Raw genomic sequence first — 19922 nt, forward strand, 5'->3', positions numbered from 1 at the left:
AGATGAGGTGCCAATAATATTAGTAAAGAAAACAGCTAATCAGATAGCGAAACCATTGGCGCACATAGCAAACTTGTCAATGGCTGAGGGCGTGTTGTCACAAAAACTGAAAATTTCTAAAGTCATTCCCCTATTGAAGAAGGGTGATAAACTTAAAATAGAAAACTACAGACCTGTCTCACTCCTCCCAACTTTCTCTAAAGTTTTAGAGATACTAATGAAATATAGAGTCACACATTATCTTAATATGCACAATCTGATAAACAGTAATCAGCATGGATTTCGAGCTGGGAGAAGTACCGAAACAGCTGTACAAGAATACACAAAAGAAATAGTCACTAAATTGGAAGAGGGAAATAGTGTAGTTGGGATAAATCTAGATTTGTCAAAAGCCTTTGACACTGTTGACCACAGCATACTTTTGAAAAAGCTTGAAGCTATAGGTATTAGAGGACCGGTAAAAAAGTGGTTTGAGTCTTATCTGGAAAAGAGAATGCAGGTGGTTGAAATAACAGCACCAAATATTAATCAAAAAATTAAACTAAGATCAGATCCAAGGGAGGTCACAGTAGGAGTCCCCAAGGATGTGTATTAGGCCCCTTGCTCTTCCTCATTTATATTAATGATATTCAGGTGTCAGAGAGAAAAGCTAGAATCATGTTATTTGCTGATGATACTAGTTTAATAGTTAGTGATATGAAGCAGTCATTGCATAGTACTGTGGGCCATGTCCTACAAGATATACAAAAATGGTTTAGTGCTAACAAGCTAACACTGAATGCAAAAAAAACTAATTATGTGCAATATGGGAAAATAAGTGAACAGGACGACCTAAATCCCACCATGGAGGGCAAACAACTTGAAAGAGTACAGTGTGCAAAATTCCTCGGTATGCACATTGATGAGAAGATTAATTGGAAGGACCATGTGGTGAACTTAGCACTAAAACTAAATTCAGCATGTTTTGTGCTTAGAATAATTTCAAGAGTTTGTAGTAATGACTGTACCAGATTAGTATATTTTGGCTATTTTCAGTCCATTGCATCCTATGGGATAGTATTCTGGGAAAAAACAAATTATCGTCTAAATGAGATTTTCAAATTACAAAAACGTGCTATTCGGATAATGACCCACAACCCACCTCAAACACATTGTAGGCCCCTTTTTAAAGCATTGAAAATTTTAACAATTCCATCATTATACATTCTGAAATGTCTGTTGGTGATCAAAAGAAATCAGGACAAAATGAAAACCAATACAGACTTCCATAATTACGATACATGGCAATGTAAAGATCTCCACATACAAGCTGTAACAAGGACCCGAAGTCAGAAACATGTATGTAATCAAGGCATCAAACTTTTTAATGCACTACCAAAACATATCAAAGAGCTGGAAAATGAGGATAAATTTAAAACTGTTCTAAAGAACCACATGCTTGACAAATGCTATTACAGCATAAGTGAATATATCTGCGCAACTGTATAAAATATATGTTTAAGTTAATGTGACAAATGAAATTACATCAGTGCATAATAAATTATGTTATAAAAACACATATTAGTTGTATATTGTATTAAACATAAGATAGATTAATATGAATTCAGCACAGATACAAATTTTGTAAAGATATTATATAGTTGTTAAAATGTACCCTGACAAATGTGATCATTGGGATGATAATAAATAAATAAAAATAAATTAGCAGATACCACCAATTTTAGCATATTGTCTTCTTTTGTATGAAAGAAGGTATGACACACAGAGTTAAAGACACATGAAACAAAACTGAGTACAGTTAAGACAACACAGAATTATGTCAACAATGCCAGTGTACACTGCATTAATTGATGGTCTGTAATTAGAAGTGACACAGAACAAGTGCATATCTGTCCAGAGTCATACAACATCATGCTACTTCTGTCAATTTTGCTGCTACCATCAGCCACTGAATTGAGCATGATACTAGAGTGAGCAAACCTACTGGAACACAGAGATACATTTTATTCAAACATGCAACAGCAACATGAATGTTGCCATACGTTATTTTGGTGCAGTATGTGCATTAACACACATGTTTATGCTATTTGTACTCTCACAGGTGACACTGACCACTTAAATATTGAAAGCTTGCATAATGCATCATTTATTACCTCTGCTGAGGCTTAGAATAGAATAGAATCTTTATTTGCCTTTCAGCATGTTTTCCATACAATTGGCATCGTCAGTGTGTTCAATACTTTTTTTTTTAAATTACAATAATTATTATTGTACATAATTGTGCCTGTGCAGGGCAAGCAGATATTCTTGCTAAAGTAATATTTATAATACAACAATTATTCATTCACAATAGTAATAATATTAATAATAATAATAAATCATAACAGTTAATTATACAATAGTATCAAGATATATTTATGGTACATCTTACATATCCATGTAAAAAGTCTTTGTTGGTACATTACTGTCGCAAACATATAGGTATAATTCATATGGCAGTTTTTTGTTTCATGTAGCATATCTCTTTTGTGTCACTGTTTTGAAACTCATCAAGTGAGTAATATGGCGTACATTTGAGCCACACTTCTATTGTTTGCTTAAACTTATTCATCGGTAGTTCGCTCAAAGCCTTTGGGAGTTTGTTATGTCTCAACATCAGGATTACTGCAACACACAGAGAGAAATGTCAACATACACAAAGCGAACAAGCATTGGGAGACCACAGTTGGATGCATTAACTGGAATATGTGAGTGGAAGTCCTGAAGTGAGGAGACCAATTTCATATCGCACACTTTATTATGTGAAAGCAACCGTAGACGCTGTTAAAAAAGCAAAATAATATTCAGCTGTTTCCTGCTGTGCATAAAACTTATGCATCATCATTTTTCACACTATCATCTTCTCTCATCCATTAAACAGCCTCATATTCCCCCATATGGATCTCTTGGAGAGGAATGCCAAAGGGGAGGTTACCATAAGAAAAAGACTGAATAACCAACAAATGGATAATGTTCTACGAGTCAGAGCATGGAACGTCAGAGGATTGAATACAGTAGGGAAGCTAGAAGATTTGAAAAGGGAAATGCTAAGGAGTTTAAGATAATATCAATAATGGGAGTAGATTCATTATGAATAGGAAGGTAGGACAGAGAGTGAGTTACTGTGAACATTTCAGTGATAGGGTTGTTCTTGCCAGAACCAACAGCAAACCAACATGGACAACAATAGTTCAGGTATACATAATGACACCACAAACAGAGGATGAAGAGATAGAGAAAGAAGCAAAGAATGAAGTGCTCAGATTAAAAAAAATGTGTAAGACAAGGATGTTGTCTTTCACACCTACTGTTCAATCTGTGTATCAAATAAGCAAAGATGGAAATAAAATAAAGGTTCAAGAGTGGGATTAAAAGTCAGGGTGAAAGAATATCAGTGATAAGGTTTGCTGATGACATTGCTATTGTCAGTGAAAGTGAGGAAGAATTACAGGGTCTGTTGAATGGAATGAGTACAGAATATGGATTGAGAGTAAAGTAAGAGAAAAGTAATGAGATGTAGCGGAAATGAGAGAAGTAAGAAACTTAAAATCAGAACTGGGGGTCACAAAATAGATGAAGTTAAGAAATTCTGCTGCTTAGGCAGGAAAACTACCTATGATGGATGCAGGAAGGAGAACATTAAGAGCAGATTAACACTGGCAAAAAAGGCATTCCTCACCATGGTGCTAGAGGGAACTGTAGAGGGTAAAAACTGCAGGGGAAGACATTAGGCTGCAAGTGCTACTCTGAGATAAGAAAAGTTGGCACAGGAGAGATTGAATCAAACCAGCCAGAAGACTAATGACTCAAAATAATAATAATAATAATATTAAGCAGTCTCATATTCATTTTTGAGAGCCACACTATAAATGACTGAACTGTGTAATTTACCCGACAGCCATCTAGTAAAGGCTAATGAACCCTCTCAACATAAAGCTATATATGCAGGATCCTGGACACAGTGGTTGACAGTAATCAGGTGGGTGCTGTTTTTGATTAAAACTGTGATGGCTCCAATTTTTTTCTGCAGTGTCATCTAACAGAGAGAGTAAGCCTGTAATACATAAAGGCAGAATGACCCGATTTATGTCATAATGAGAGCAGTTCAGAAAAATAAATTTGGGAGGAGAGCTAGAAAAAGCTGACAAGAGACCCATGCAACACATAGAGGGTACTATTCATATCTCTGCTGTAAAGTATGGAAATAATTAAACACAATGCAGAGTTCCTGCTTTGTGGACATTCATACTGTCTCATTTTCTCCATAAATGAAATACAAATAGTCAAAATTTGTGTGGGTGTTGCACTGGAGATTAATGGTGCAGTGCAGTAAAGCACCTGCAAGCACAAAGCAGTCCTTGGAAAAACAATACAGTTATTGTTCCATAAAAACACGGGAGAACTGCCGGATATCAGTAACTTCCTGCCACGATATTTCGGCGCAGAGTCTTCTGGCCATCTTCAGGTGAATGCCACTGTAGTAGTACTGGCGAGTACGCGCTGAGCTCCGCTATTTAAAGCCTTCTGAGGTGACATTGCTCATGCGCAGCTCAGCGTGCGCGTTCATAACGGCTCCGTGCACTGCGCCTCGCGCCCTCCACTGTGAAAGCCTGGCGTATCGGTGTCAGGTTGATTTCCATCTTTATGCAGATAACTATGTCGACTACAAAGTTTCTCTATAACAGGATTCCAAGCAGAGTTCAGCTGATAACCGCTATCTCGATTGATGAGAGTCTCGTTGTCAGACAATCTTATTTCCACAGCTTCATTGATAATCGAGCTCCAAAAGTTTGATGTATGGGCCAAAATTTTTGTGTCGTTGTAATTCATGGAATGGTCTGTGGAAATACAATGTTCGGCGATTGCGGACTTGGTGGGTTGGAGAAGGCGAGTATGGTGGTGGTGGTTAGTGTTTAACGTCCCGTCGACAATGAGGTCATTAGAGACAGAGTGCAAGCTCGGGTTAGGGAAGGATTGGGAAGGAAATTGGCCGTGCCCTTTCAAAGGAACTATCCCGGCATTTGCCTGAAACGATTTAGGGAAATCACGGAAAACCTAAATCAGGATGGCCGGAGACGGGATTGAACCGTCGTCCTCCCGAATGCGAGTCCAGTGTGCTAACCACTGCGCCACCTCACTCGGTGGAAGGCGAGTATGCCGTTGGTGTTCCACAATGCATTCCTGCACAGTTCATGTTGTTTGCCCTATATATGATTTGCCGCATTCACACGGAATTTTGTAAACACCTGGTTTACGCAGGCCCAGGTCGTCTTCAACGGATCCCACCAGTGATGAAATTTTGGAAGGAGGGCGAAAGATGACTCTCACTTGATACTTTCTCAATATTCTGCCTATCTGTGAAGAAATATTCCCAATAAATGGTAGATAAACGGTCGACCTGAAGGCCTCTTCCTCTTCCTTGTTCCGTCGTTTGTAGGTCTTCATCACTCTGTTCACTTGCCTAGGTGAAAAGCCATTCTTCAAAAATACTTTTTGCAGGTGTTCCAGTTCTGCTTGAAGACTGTCGGCATCAGAGATAGTATGGGCACGGTGGACCAAGGTTTTGAGAACGCCCATTGTTTGTGCTGGATGGTGGCAACTAGTAGCTTGTAGATACAGGTCTATATGAGTGGGCTTTCTGTACACCGAGTGACCAAGTGTGCCATCACTCTTCCGTCGCACCAAGACGTCTAAAAATGACAGACAACCATCTCTCTCTATCTCCATGGTAAACTTTATGTTTTCATGTATGGAGTTCATGTGACGTAAAAATTCTTGGAGACAGTCCAGACCATGAGGCCACACTATAAAAGTGTCGTCAACGTACCGCCAAACGAACTGTGCAGGAATGCATTGTGGAACACCAGCGGCATACTCGCCTTCTCCAACCATTCCATGAATTACAACGACACAAAAATTTTGGCCCATACATCAAACTTTTGGAGCTCGATTATCAATGAAGCTGTGGAAATAAGATTGTCTGACAACGAGACTCTCATCAGTCGTGATAGCGGTTATCAGCTGAACTCTGCTTGGAATCCTGTTATAGAGAAACTTCGTAGTCGACGTAGTTATCTGCATAAAGATGGAAATCGACCTGACATCGATACGCCAGGCTTTCACAGTGGAGGGCACGAGGCGCAGTGCACGGAGCCATTATGAACGCGCGCGCTGAGCAGCGCATGAGCAATGTCACCTCAGAAGGCTTTAAATAGCGGAGCTCTGCGCGTACTCGCCAGTACTACTACAGTGGCATTCGCCTGAAGATGGCCAGAAGACTCTGCGCCGAAATATCGTGGCAGGAAGTTACTGATATCCGGCAGTTCTCCCGTGTTTTTATGGAACAATCAGTACGCCGGGAAAGCTTTAAACATCACAACAATACAGTTATTCTTAAAATGTGTATGTAGAGAAAGCAATAACTTTACTAACTACTTTGTAAGTAGCTCTCATAGATGTAGGTCTATATATGTGACTGTAGTATGAGAAGTGATTGTCGTATAAACACAATATTGAGAATTAAATTATATGGGAATGTCTGCCTGTGGACAAATAACTGAGAGTTTCATGAAAGCAAAGTAGGGCATCTATGCTCTAATTATTGCAGAATACATCATAGTTTACGAAAGGTATGCATCTCTCTTAATTAATAACATTCTGTGTCCCTGAAAATTTCACATTGGCTTACTTTAAGATCACAGGGATCAAGGGATAGTGAATAATAAATTGAACATACAAGCCTTTTCTTAATTCTGTTTGGGAATACAATTCTTTCATCTGGATTATTCTTTTTACTGCAATACAACTAACATTGACAGCTATCGTCCACCTTCCACTGAATACTGTACACGCACCACACATCTTCCTTGCCATCTTAAGATAAATGACAGTGCTTTTCCCCATTGCATTGTCATATAACATAATTTCTAGGAAAGAGCAGTTTCCAGCACCCAAGAAGGAAAGATGGAACTAGAGAAATAAATGCATCATAAAGTCTGCTCATTGAACACTCGCAAGCTTAGTTTGCACAGATTATGAATTCATTCATGGTTCTTACTTAGATTCCTACAACAGATTCAGTGTGAAGTGAAGTGTGTTAGGCTATCTTAATAAAATATACATACATTAATTCTAAATGAACCTTACACGTACGAAGTAAAGAATGAGAGGCCAAAACACACATAACTCAGAATTCTACAGAATATTATAGTATACATTTTGAAAAAGTCCTCAGTAGCTTTCACTAAATTTAAGACCTGACCAAATGTGGGTATTGCATCCTTTTATCATGACCCATGCCTACAAAGCCTTGATTTTACCAAACCTTTCCTGAGCCAATTTGTGATGCACCAGCTCCATCAAAACATTTCTGTCATTACTCTCTTACTGAACACCTATGTATTTCTTATGCTTCTCACAAATTTGGCACCAACCCCATTATTATTCTCCCCCCCCCCCCCACCCCCCCCGTTAACCATAGCACTCTTTTTCCCTGATTAATAGTCCCAGTACCCAGCTACAGTTGCATAAGCAAAGTCCTCAAATGTCAGAGCTTATCCTCTTGACATTATTTCCCAATAATATAATCAAATAAGTCAATGGCTTCAAAGTAACAGGCTGCTACTTAATGCAAAAAAGACAATTGGAATAACCTTCCACACTGCCCAAAACAGAAATCCATTACTACCAACTGTATCACTGTAGAAAAATAATGTTAAACTTGAAAATGAAATAAAATTTTTGGGGGCCACAATTACTGATACACTAACTTGGAAAAGGCACATTGACGTTACCAGCACAAAACTTAGTAAAGTATGCTTCATGATTAGATCAATAAGGAACATCACTAATACAAGTTCCCTAACCACAATGTACCATGCACTCTTTCACTCTCTACTTAACTACGGAATCATCTTCTGGAGCCAAAATTCTGAAACAATTAAGATATTCAAACTGCAAAAGAAGATAGTCAGAACAATTATGTTCAAAAAACGAAGAGACACTTGTAAACCATTATTTAAGAAACTAAATATTTTGCCCCTCCCATGCCAATACATACTAGAATAATTATTCTTTACCAAAAAAAGTATCAACAAAATTAGCAGAAATATGGATTACCACAATTATGACACAAGATCAAAAACCTCTCTAAGAATACTTCCTCACTCAACAAAACTGTACAGTGATGGTGTCAAGTGCATGGGAATAAAATTATATAACCATCTTCCAACTTTTATACAAGAAATCCAAGAAATAAATAAATTCAAACAGACGGTGAAATCTCTTTTAATAAAAGACTGCTTTTATACCATCCAGGAATATTTGTAATCAAAATTGTCTTAGTGCATGATAATGTATCAAAGCTGAATGTTATTAAGTCAATTTTGTCACATCATGTAACAATTCTCTGTAAAGCTGTAACTTTAAGTAACATAATTTGTAGGTAATGTAAAATAATCATTCCTCTGTTTACTGTTTTAGACTCCTGTAAACTGAATTTTTGTATTGACTTATCCCATATCAGTTGTACAAGCCATTGTACTGATTTGATCTACGGGACAAATAAATAATAAATAAATAAACTAAGACTACACCTACACTGGATCCATATTTCTCCTGTATCAACTGACGATTGGGCTATATCAGATGGAGAACCAACTCCCAGCCTATGATGTAAATGTCTACACTGGAACTGGAAATCAAATTCATTAACTTATGATGATGCCTGGTATCATTCCTGACAGACAAAACATGTTTGTTTCCAGTCCAATGTCAGAGCCCAATAGTACATAATTATAGCAAAAATTGACTATCTCTATCTCATACATAGTAACTCATTAACACTTCTTTATTAACAACACCAATATTAGTGAAAAAATACAATGTAATTATTGCAGAGTGGGTTGTTATTTCTTTTAAAAAATACATTTCCATTTGGGGTAATACCTGAAATCTTTCAAAACTCTTTATGAAAAAATTTTGTTAGACACAGGGTGAAAATAATTTAAACTGACAAACTTTGGGAGATTGCATGGGACCCTGAAACAAATATTTGTCTCTATTGTCAAATTTTCCTGTGACAAATTTTTTAACTGGTAAAGGGAGTTTTCTCTGGATGAAAATTAATTAAAGTAACAGACTCTGGGGCCAATGGCCTTGCCACAATGGTAACACTGGTTTCCCTCAGATCACTGAAGTTAAGTGCTGTCGGGCTGCATTTGCAGGGTGATCATACAGTCTGCCGAGCACTGTTGGTAATGGTGTGCACTCAGCCCCTGTGAGGCCAACTGAGGAGCTACTTGACTGAGAAGCAGCAGCTCCAGTCTTGTAAATTGACGTACAGCTGGGAGAGTGGTGTGTTGACCACATGCCCCTCCATATCTGCATCCAGTGATACCTGTAGGCTAAGGATGACACGGAAGTCAGTGAGTACCATTGGACCTCCATGGCCTGTTCAGCCGAAGTTTTTTAAGAGACTCTGGAAGGTTGCATGGGACAATGAAAATGCTTTTTGTAATGTGTTTTTCAGTTAGGGCAAAAAGTAACTCAACCAAGCTTTAATTATTTTTTACCGAGAGATAACAATATTAACACAAAACAATTACTTCAGTTACAATACAGGTTCAAAATTACTTCCATTGGCTCATAAACAGAGGTTGTACTGGTGGGTCATGTTCTGTCTAACACAGTCAAAGACTGCAAGAGTGTCTACTGCTGCTGCTACTATCTGGGCTATCGGATACTCTTCTCAAGATTAACGAGTTATGATTTTAGTGCTAAAAAGTACAATTGGCAAACAATACCACCATCTGTCAACATGGACATTCTTCTGCAAGATTAACAAGATGTTATTTTATTCATCACAGATTGCTGTTGATTAAACATTTGGGTTTGTATCATTTGTTAAAAAGTGCTTTGCAATGTGTATATAGCACACCAGAGGTTTGTGGCAACTTGATACAGACGTAATGTTCTCTGTGCTGTTGCCTACTGTTAAGTGATTTACCATAATTTTAGCCATTGTTTTGAGTTTACTGTATGCACTTTAATTTACATGGTACTCTGCACATTGGGACATGGAATATAAGTTATTGAGATATGTGTTCGCAGTTTGTTGGAGCTATCTAAAACATGTGGTCTGCATTAATATTGTCCATATCATGTTTCTGTGTGGTAGACGAAGCTACCTCTAATAACACTCCCACTTTTGAGCATTTGCTGGTGCCCTATGGTTTCAATGTTTAACAATTAGCATAGCGCAACAAATACACTCTTGTTACATGGTGTAACTGCTCTACTCAGGGACTGGCCGTTTGTCATTGCATTCTAAAACCAGTATCGGATGCATACACAGTAGAAGACTCTAGTTTTTTAACGGAACATTTGTAAATGGCAGGAGGCAGTACCAGACACAGCAACTCTCTCCTTTTAAAAAAAGGGGGACTGACAAACATATTGTAGTTGCAGCGATTTACTATTCCATCAGTTCTTGGTACAATATTTTATGTATTATGAATGAAAATGAACCCTACTTTTGCAGATCACTGGCTTAAAGAAAGCCATAGTTACAAGGTGCAACATGAAGTATTTCATCATATCCATAAAGGAAGGAAGATGAACTACCTTGAAATAATGGAATTTAATAAACATATGTCCATCTGCCCAAGCATTCAACTGAATCACCAGACACAGCTCTCTTACTCACCATTTCCAATTGCAAATACCACTGGATGTAGGTATGGGCAAGTCATTCAGCTCACAGGTGCTCTCGATGACTTACATGATTTAATCCTGACAGCATCATGTCACCACAAAATAAAAACTGAAAACTCCTCCATACTGCCAGCACTGCACATGGCTGACAGTTGCATGTCTGTGGAGATGGATATAATTTATGTCAGTGAGTGTTAATGAAATAAAGCACCATGAAATTAATGTATAAGAACATCAAAGCATTTCTAGCCTCCATGACAAGACCTTTTACTTGGTTTATACATTTGTATTCAATGAAGGATGAGAATCTTTAACAATTCTTAAGTCAACTCAGAAATCTACATGTACATATATATCTATATTCTGCAAGCCACTGTGAGGTGCATGGCAGGGAGTACATCTCATTGTGCCAATTATTAGGGTTTCTTGCCATTCCATTCACTTGTGGAAAGAATGATTGTTTGAATGCCTCTGTGCATGAAGTAAGATTAATTATTCTAATTTTATCCTCATGAACCCTATGTGAGTGACACAGAGGGGATTGTAGTATATTCCTAGAGTCATCATTTAAAGTCGGTTGTTGAACTTTGTTAACAGACTTTCTCAGAAAAGTTTACATCTATCTTCAAGAGTCTATGAGTTCAGTTCCTTCAGTATCTCTGTGACACTCTCCCATGGATTAAACAAGCCTAGGACCATTTGTGCTGCCCTCATATGTATACATTCAAAACCCTATGTTAGTCCTGTTTGCTATTGGTGCCAACACTTAAGCAGTATTCTAGGATGGGTCGCACGAGTGATTTGTAACCAACCTCCTTTATAGACTGATTGCACTTCCCCAGTATTCTACCAATAAACCAGCACCTACCACCTGCTTTACCCATTACTGAGCCTATGTGATGATTCCATTTCATATACCTACAAAGTGTTACACCCTTCCATCTGTGGCTCATTGATATTATAGTCATATGATACTACATTTTTTCGTTTTGTGAAGTGCACAATTTTACATTTCTGAGCATTTAAAGCAAGTTTCCAACCTTTGCTCCACTTAAAAATCCTATCAAGATCTGACCATATTTATGCAGCTCCTTCCAGGCAACACTTTATTATAAATAACTGTATCATCTGCAAAAAGCCTGATTTCACTATTAATATTGTCTCTGAGGTTATTAATATACAACATGGACAACAAGGGTCCCAACACACTTCCTGGGACACACCCGAAGTTAATTCTACATTTGATGATGACTCTCCATCCGAGATGACATGCTGCATTCTCCCTACCAAAATGTCCTCAGCCTAGTCACACATTTCACTTGATATTCCATATGATCGTACTTTTGAAGGTAACACAGGTGTGCTACTGAGTCAACTGCTTTTCGGAAATCAAGAAATACAGCATCTACCTGATTGCCTTCATCTAAAGCTTACAGTACGTCATGTGAGAAAAGTACGAGTTGGGTTTCAATGATTTATGTTTTCAAAATCCATACTGCTTGGCACTGAAGAGGTCATTCTGTTAAAAATATCTCATTTTGTTTGAACTCAGAATATGTTCGAAGATTCTACAACAAATTGATGTCAAGGACACTAGACCGTAGTTTTATGGATCACTTCCGCTACCCTTCTTGTAGATAGGTGTGACCTGTACTTTTTTCCAGAATTGGGCGCAGTTTTTTGTTTGAGCGATCTACAATAGATTATAGTTAGAAGAGGGGCTAACTCAGCTGCAAATGCAGTATAGAATCTGACAGGGATTCCATTGGGCCCTGGAGCTTTGTTCAGTTTTAAGCTGGTTCTCAACATTACTGGCACTAATACTTATTTCATTCATCTTTTCAGTGGTATGAGGATTAAATAGGGGCCATTCTCCTGGGTTTTCCTTTTTAGAGGAACATCTGAAAACAGAGTTAAGCATTTCAGCTTTTGCTCTGCTAACCTCAATTTCAGTTTCTGTGTCATTTGCTAGGGACTTGACACTAACTTTGGTGTCACTAACAGCCTTTATATATGACCAGAATTTCTTTGGATTCCATAAAAGATCATTTGACAATATTCTGCTATGTTAGTCATTGAAGGCATCATGCATTGTTCTCTTGACAGCACAATATGTTTCATTCAGCATCTCTCTATCTGTAGCCCTATGCTTTGTTTTACACCTATTATGCAGTAATCTCTGTTTCTTTAGAAGTTTCTTTACAGTACTGTATACCATGGAGGGTCCCTCCCCTTACGAACTGTTCTACTGGTTACATATCTATCAAAAAAAGTGCATGGACAACTACTCTTTTAAATTTGAGCCATAGTCCCTCTACATGCTTCTGCCCTTTGCTCAAAGTTTCAAGTTCCTCTCTGAGATACGACACTACTGATTTTTTATCTAGATTACTGAATATAATATATCTTTGTGTTTGTTTCAGTTGTCCTTTGTACTTTGGCAGTCATTGTTGTCACAACTGTGTCATCATCACTGCTACCAGTTTCAATGTTTCTGGACCAAAAGCAAATGTAATTATCTGTGGTGATTTAAACATTAATATGATGAAGCCTGATAAGGCTAGCAACATATATGTGAATATTCTAAGCTGTTATGGAATATCCTCCCTTGTTAATTGTCCAACTAGAATAACGAAAGAATCCTCCTCATCTATAGATCATGTAGCTACAGATATTGATAGTAAAAAATGTCATATTGTTGTCCAAAACCTGAGCCTGTCAGACCACCTCTGCCAGATCTTAAAAACTAACATTCATGTAGAAACTCCTCCTAAACTTTGTACATACAAAAGAATGTTTTCCAAATCAGCCCTGTATCAGTTTAAATCCCAGCTAGAATATGAAGATTGGAGGGAAGTCTATGCAGAAACCAATGCAAATCAGAAATTTATCAAGTTCATGTCAATTTTTAAACTCAGATTTGAAGAGATGTTTCCCAAAACTCTTTATCAAATTAAAACTACAAAGAGAAATCAGTGGGTGACTACAGGTATCAAAAAATCTGCAGAAACTCTTAGATATCTCAACTCCATAAAAAATAAGCAATCTAACCCAGAAGTTCTGCAATTCTACAAAAAGTACAGGAAAATATACAGAAAGGTGTTGCTAGCTGCAAAAAAACTTTCAAACAACAAAATATTACTTGAAGCTGAAAACAAGAGCAAAGCAGCCTGGAACATCGTCAAACAGGAAACATCTAACTCTGCTAAAAAGGACCTCAATTCACATATTAAAAACAAAGATGTACCAGTAGGTAACCCTAAAAAATTAGCTGATTTTGTAAACTCATATTTCAGTACTATTGCAAAAAAATTACAGCAGAAATTTCCAGATATGTATGATTTACCTACTCAGAACCAGCCAACAAACTCAATGGTGCTCTTGCCAACTACAGAAAGGGAAGTGGCACTAGTAGTACAACAACTAAAAAATAAAACTTCAGTAGGACTTGATGAAATCACAGTCTGCATAATTAAAGATTGTATAGACTCCATAAAGGGCCCATTAACAGACATAATTAATGAATCTTTCGAATCTGGATACTTTCTGGAGTACCTAAAACAAGCAAAAGTTATACCTATCCTTAAAAACGGAGATGTGGAAAATGTAGAGAACTACAGGCCGATCTCTATACTGTCTATCATTTCTAAAATAATAGAAATACTAGTCAAAAAGAGACTGCTAAATTACCTGAGTAAATATAATCTTCTTTCCAGTGACCAATTTGGTTTTAGGCCCGGAAAAGGCACACAATCTGCTATAGCACAGTTCACTAAAGTAATTTTAGAAGCACTGGACAAAGGTGAAAATGTAAGTGGTATCTTTTTAGACTTGTCCAAGGCCTTTGATACAGTTGACCACAAAATCTTACTTCATAAATTAGGGCAAATAGGACTAAGAGGTGTGACAAAGAAGTGGTTCAAATCATACTTGGAAAACAGAGTTCAGCAAGTTGAGATATCACAAGTTTCAAACAATTCCCTTATAAAACACCTGTCTGACCCAGAAAATGTGAATATAGGCGTCCCACAGGGAAGTGTATTTGGCCCAATATTGTTTCTTATATACATTAACGACTTCCCACAAAGTATCAGACATGGAGAAAAAATACTTTTTGCTGATGACAGCAACATAGTAATAACAGGTGAAAATCAAACACAACTGTCAGAAAGAGCAATCGAGGCTCTCAATGATGTCAACAACTGGTCATTAAAAAATAAAGTAACCCTAAATGTAAAGAAAACTAACTATATTAACTTCCAATTGAACAAAAAACACAATGCCACTAGAATAAAAGTTAATAATAATGAATTAGAATGTGTAACAAGTACCAAATTCTTAGGGATGAATGTAGACGGTCAACTGAAATGGACAAACCATGTCAACATTTTGGCAAAGAAATTATCCACAGCATGCTATGCTCTTAGAATCCTTGCACCGGTATGCAATAATACCTGTCTTAAAATAACATATTACGGATATCTACACTCAGTCCTCAGCTATGGGATCATGTTTTGGGGAACAAGTGCCAGTAACATACAAACTGTGTTCAAAGTACAAAAAAGAGCCATAAGGATAATAACAAACAGCAACAACAGGGCCCACTGTCTAGAATTATTTAGAAAGCTAGGCATTCTAACTGTTTCTTGTGAGTATATCTTTCAGAACATAACGTTCATTAAGAAAATCTCAACATGTACAACACAAACAGCCTAATACATGACCATGAAACAAGAGCTTGTCACCACCTCCATCTAGATAGAAAGAACAAGGCAAAGACGCAAAAAAGTATATTTTATAATGGGATAAAACTGTATAACAAATTACCACAAGAAATTAAAGAAATAAATGAGCCCCTCACTTTCAGACAAAAGCTTAAAACCTTTTTAGTAAGTAAAAGTTGTTATACTGTAAAAGAATATTTAACATAGATGTAGATTATTAGCAACATATGACATTGTCACCAAAATATTATGTAATTATAAATGTGTGTATGACTAGTTATAAAAACTACACAAAATATGAGAAACCTGTTTCATTGTAAATGTAAATATGTGCTCATGTGTTGAAACTGATGACATCCATACAATATTTATTGTTCCACGGATGAATAAATAAATAAATAAAAAATAAATAAAATGTGTACATTCTCAAAGAGGTCAGGTCAATTTGTTGCCATGAGATCCAATATATTTCTATTATGAGTGGGGTTCCTAACTCTGTTTTAGGTAGTTGTCAGAGAAGGCATTTAGTAATGTTTCACAGAATGTCTTTCAAGCCCACCACTAACAAAACAGTGATTTTTCCAGTTAGTTGTCAAAGGCTCTACAAGACAACACATGAAATGGTATCCATGAAAAAACATTGGTACAATTACAAGGAAATATACATTGTAAAAATGAAAGAAGCAAACACTCAGTGGAAAAAGCCAGAATAGAGCAAGACTAATATAAGTTTTTGAGTGCATCAGAAATGAGCGAAACATCTCATAGAACATTTATGCAATTTATTACTGGAAATATTCTCCGTATTTAGAGTGACATGTAATAAAAAAAAATTAGATAATTTTTAAAACTGTCTGCATACTGTGTCCAATGGACGTTTAGGATAGCATCCATGCTGGTTTAATCTAGCTGCAAAGGTACTGCTGGCAGGTGGGTATCTTTAAGCTGTAGTGTTACTGATATCTGGAGGAGGCATGTGCATCTTCCATGTCAGTGTGAGGAGTGCTTGACCACTATCATGAGTGACACAGGTTGAAGGATTCTCTGCCAGGTACGTGTAGGATGCTTACTGGCAGTTACTGGCAGCAGATGTGCAAGTGCTGTCTACAAGTTGAAGCCTGTCAGTTGTAGGTGTAGGTGTGGGCATACTTCCCCGGGCTAGAAGGTGCATACACGCAAGGTATAGAGGCATTGGCTGTCTCAAATACAAAGGAGCAGCTCTGCGCAGAGCATTCAGTCACAGCACTTCCTCAGGATCCGTGCTATTGGAGATGCATGTGAACTGTGGAGACAATTAAAAGTGTGACTTCACATCATATTCTTTTAGTTTTTTTACATAAGATGCTTTTCTGTCCTATTCCTATCCAATGTTATTGGTGGTGGTGGTTAGTGTTTGCAGTGTATATTTAGTGGTGTGTTGTGTGTGTATATACTATGGATTTTCAGTCATTATTTAGTAATCTACTATGGCCAGTTTTAGTGACATTATTGTTTTAACATAATATGACATTTTTTTATACTGGTGGTAGTAACTGCTTACAGTGCTTTTTTGTGATGTGTTGTGAGTGTTTCCCCATAATTATTTTCAAGTTGCTAGAAGCAGTCTTATAGTGATATCACACACTAATAATGCAGGGATATGTAGACTTGGTACTTAGCAAGTGTGTATTTGTTGTTAAATAAAGCTTTGTGGAAATTGTTAAAAATTCAATCATCTCAAATTTATGTAAGTGTTTTGGAATCCTGGGCAGTGGTCATCCTTCATAGCACCTACAGAAAATGTCATGACATTATTATATTATATCATACAATAATATTATATCATTGCTACCTACTATACTATAGTGTTGGGTAATATAGTATTACATAGTATCTCTGCCAATAGCACAACAGATATGCTTTTACACACATATTATGACATCAATAAAAAGACTCTCACAATTACAGCTTTCAGCCATTAAGGGCTTCATCAACAATAGACACACACACACACACACACACACACACACACACTCACTCATGCAAATGCAACTCACACACATGACTACCGTCTCAAGCAACTGAAGCCACACTGCGAGCAGCAGCACCAGTGCATGATGGGAGTGGTGGCTGGGTGGAGGTAAGGAGGAGGGTGGGGCAGGGATAATATGGAGGGGGTGGCAGATAGTGAAGTGCTGCAGATTAGACGGAGGACAGGAGAGAGGTGGGAGGAGGGGAAGTAGTGGAAAAGGAGAAAATAAAAAGACTGGGTGTGGTGGTGGAATGACAGCTGTGTAGTGCTGGAATGGAAACAGGGAAGGGGCTGGATGGGTGAGGACAGTGACTAACTAAGGTTGAGGCCAGCAGGGTTACGGGAACCATGCATGCAGTGCACACATGCACGTCCAAAGGAACTTTGCATCATAATTCAGAACAACACAGTTACCACAGTATTGTAAGTCAAAATTGGTATAAAACTTTTGTTGTCATTTTGAAATAATGTATAGCTGCATTAAACCTTCAGCCAAACATTTGTTTTGATGTAAATGATGAAAAAAGGATTTCTAACCAAAACAAGAAACAAGAAAAGACTTTCCAATGCTTATAGTTTTGAGCTGTTAAGAAAAGTGTCAGGTAGTATGGGCCACACAACAAAATACAGTTTTTTAAATAAAAGATGTGTTGTTGTCTTTCACAAATAAATTAATCTGTTTGTATAGCAAAGGTACAAGATAATAAAAATACATTTGGTTAAAAATCTTTCAACCTGACACAATTCATTTAACTTGTGTATTGAGGTTTTCTGTAAGACAGTTCTGGTTGCTTCTTCATATTGGTTTGATGAAATCTTTACCTGCCAATTTCTTTTATCTCACAAATCTGTGAGGCAGTTTTAAGTTTTCCTAAACTGTAAGGCAACCTTTGAAACTCAGTCATGGCTAGCCGCATTACCTTGGAATCCAAATCTCTCATGTGTGCTATAAGCCCATCTGAGGTGATATAGATGTCTGCTGATTCCCTACAATGATTTTCATCTCCATTCTAGTGTAGTTCTATGAACATTACAACAATCAGCGGCAGCCCTTTTGGTCATTTTGCCTTCCAAAACAACTGAAACTGTTTGCTTTATTGCAGTCTCAGACTGTTCCCTTTGACTCTCACTGGCTCACTTCTTCTTCAGCTTTAGTATCATGCCTTAAAAATAAAACAAAAAATTACTTTTAATGCCCTTACCACTCAACTTTGGTACGGATCATATTACCCTACCGACACTGTACATTAAGAAATGGAAAAAGAAGCTGGCTTGAGTGAGTGGAATTTCATTATTATGTTACAGTCTACATTTGCCTACTTAATTATTAATTGTAGTACGATAATATTAGTTCTTACATTTGAAAGTATAATCCTATGTTGATAATTACTTTGTTCGCCAATGTACACACTCAAAAACAAATCAAATTTGCTTATAGCACAAACTCAACAGCTACATGACTAAAGTTGTAGCAAATGGGGAAGTGATGTCTGTGCCTTACTTCAAGTATTGCAGGCTTTCATTGTTTTGCAGCTAAACTGAGAAACACGAAGCATCCGATAATATCCACCAGCCTGTACTAACTTCCATTGCCATAATCCACAGGCTGGAGGTTGATGATGGCAGACTGCTTTCACTAAAGCCATACCAAAGAAAGACAATTCCTGGGATTTGTGTTTTATTTCCAGTACATATTAATGAGTTTTGGGACTGATTAGTTCTTATTATGAAAAACATAGCACTTCAGTGTCAAAATGTTACCACTGTTTATGCACACATTCTATGAAATACCACTGCTTGATGTAGACTGATACTCTGCTGCAGCAGACAAGATTGCCCTTCTGTTTGCTCACAACCGTCATCCACTAGAAAATGCTGCTGGTGTCCTTTGAAGGAAGTAAAGTCAAGGTTTTACATCTCTGCCACTGGAGTTGGAGACAAGATGAAGCTGGGTGAGCCAGAAAATTGGCCAGAAAACTTACCATCATTCACATGAAGCGATTTGGGGAAATCTCAGGCGACCTCTATATCAGGATGAACACTTGGGGATTTAAGATTCCTTAGTTTCTCCTGGCATGTTTGTTGATCAAACAGTTCACAGGTGTACTGTTGGTTTGTCAGGATGAGCACTTGGGGATTTGAGATTCCTTAGTTTCTCCTGGCATATTTGTTGCTCAAACAGTTCACAGGTGAACTGCTGGTTCATAGTGTCCAACAGGTGATCAGTTATGTCATCAACATCAGATGTGCTGACAAACTGAGCTGCTGGGAACAAGCGGCTGACGTATATGGAGATTTGATTTTCCTGAAAAGTTGTGCAGTCATAATCAGTGCAGCATCTCTCCTGTTCTTTACCATAGTGCAGATCATGTATAGTTTCCTGTAGGTTTAGCAGAACAAACAGTGGACCTTTATGAATGTTTTATGCAGGGCTT

The 19922-nt window shown here is 37.5% G+C and overlaps 1 long non-coding RNA gene across 2 annotated transcripts; it reads right to left on the reverse strand.

The window, feature by feature from the left end:
- Positions 1-1699: 1699 nt before the first annotated feature.
- LOC126251309 (uncharacterized) lies at positions 1700-17547 on the reverse strand. Of its 2 annotated transcripts, none has more exons than XR_007545719.1 (3): positions 17513-17547; positions 10745-10912; positions 1700-2664 (listed from the first exon to the last, which is right to left on the reverse strand). It is a non-coding gene; the product is annotated as an uncharacterized LOC126251309 (long non-coding RNA). The 2 variants fall into 2 exon arrangements; XR_007545720.1 differs by lacking the exon at positions 17513-17547 and adding an exon at positions 17312-17504.
- Positions 17548-19922: the final 2375 nt, after the last annotated feature.

Source organism: Schistocerca nitens, chromosome 4 (assembly GCF_023898315.1).
Source record: "Schistocerca nitens isolate TAMUIC-IGC-003100 chromosome 4, iqSchNite1.1, whole genome shotgun sequence".
NCBI classification, from domain to species: Eukaryota; Metazoa; Arthropoda; class Insecta; order Orthoptera; family Acrididae; genus Schistocerca; species Schistocerca nitens.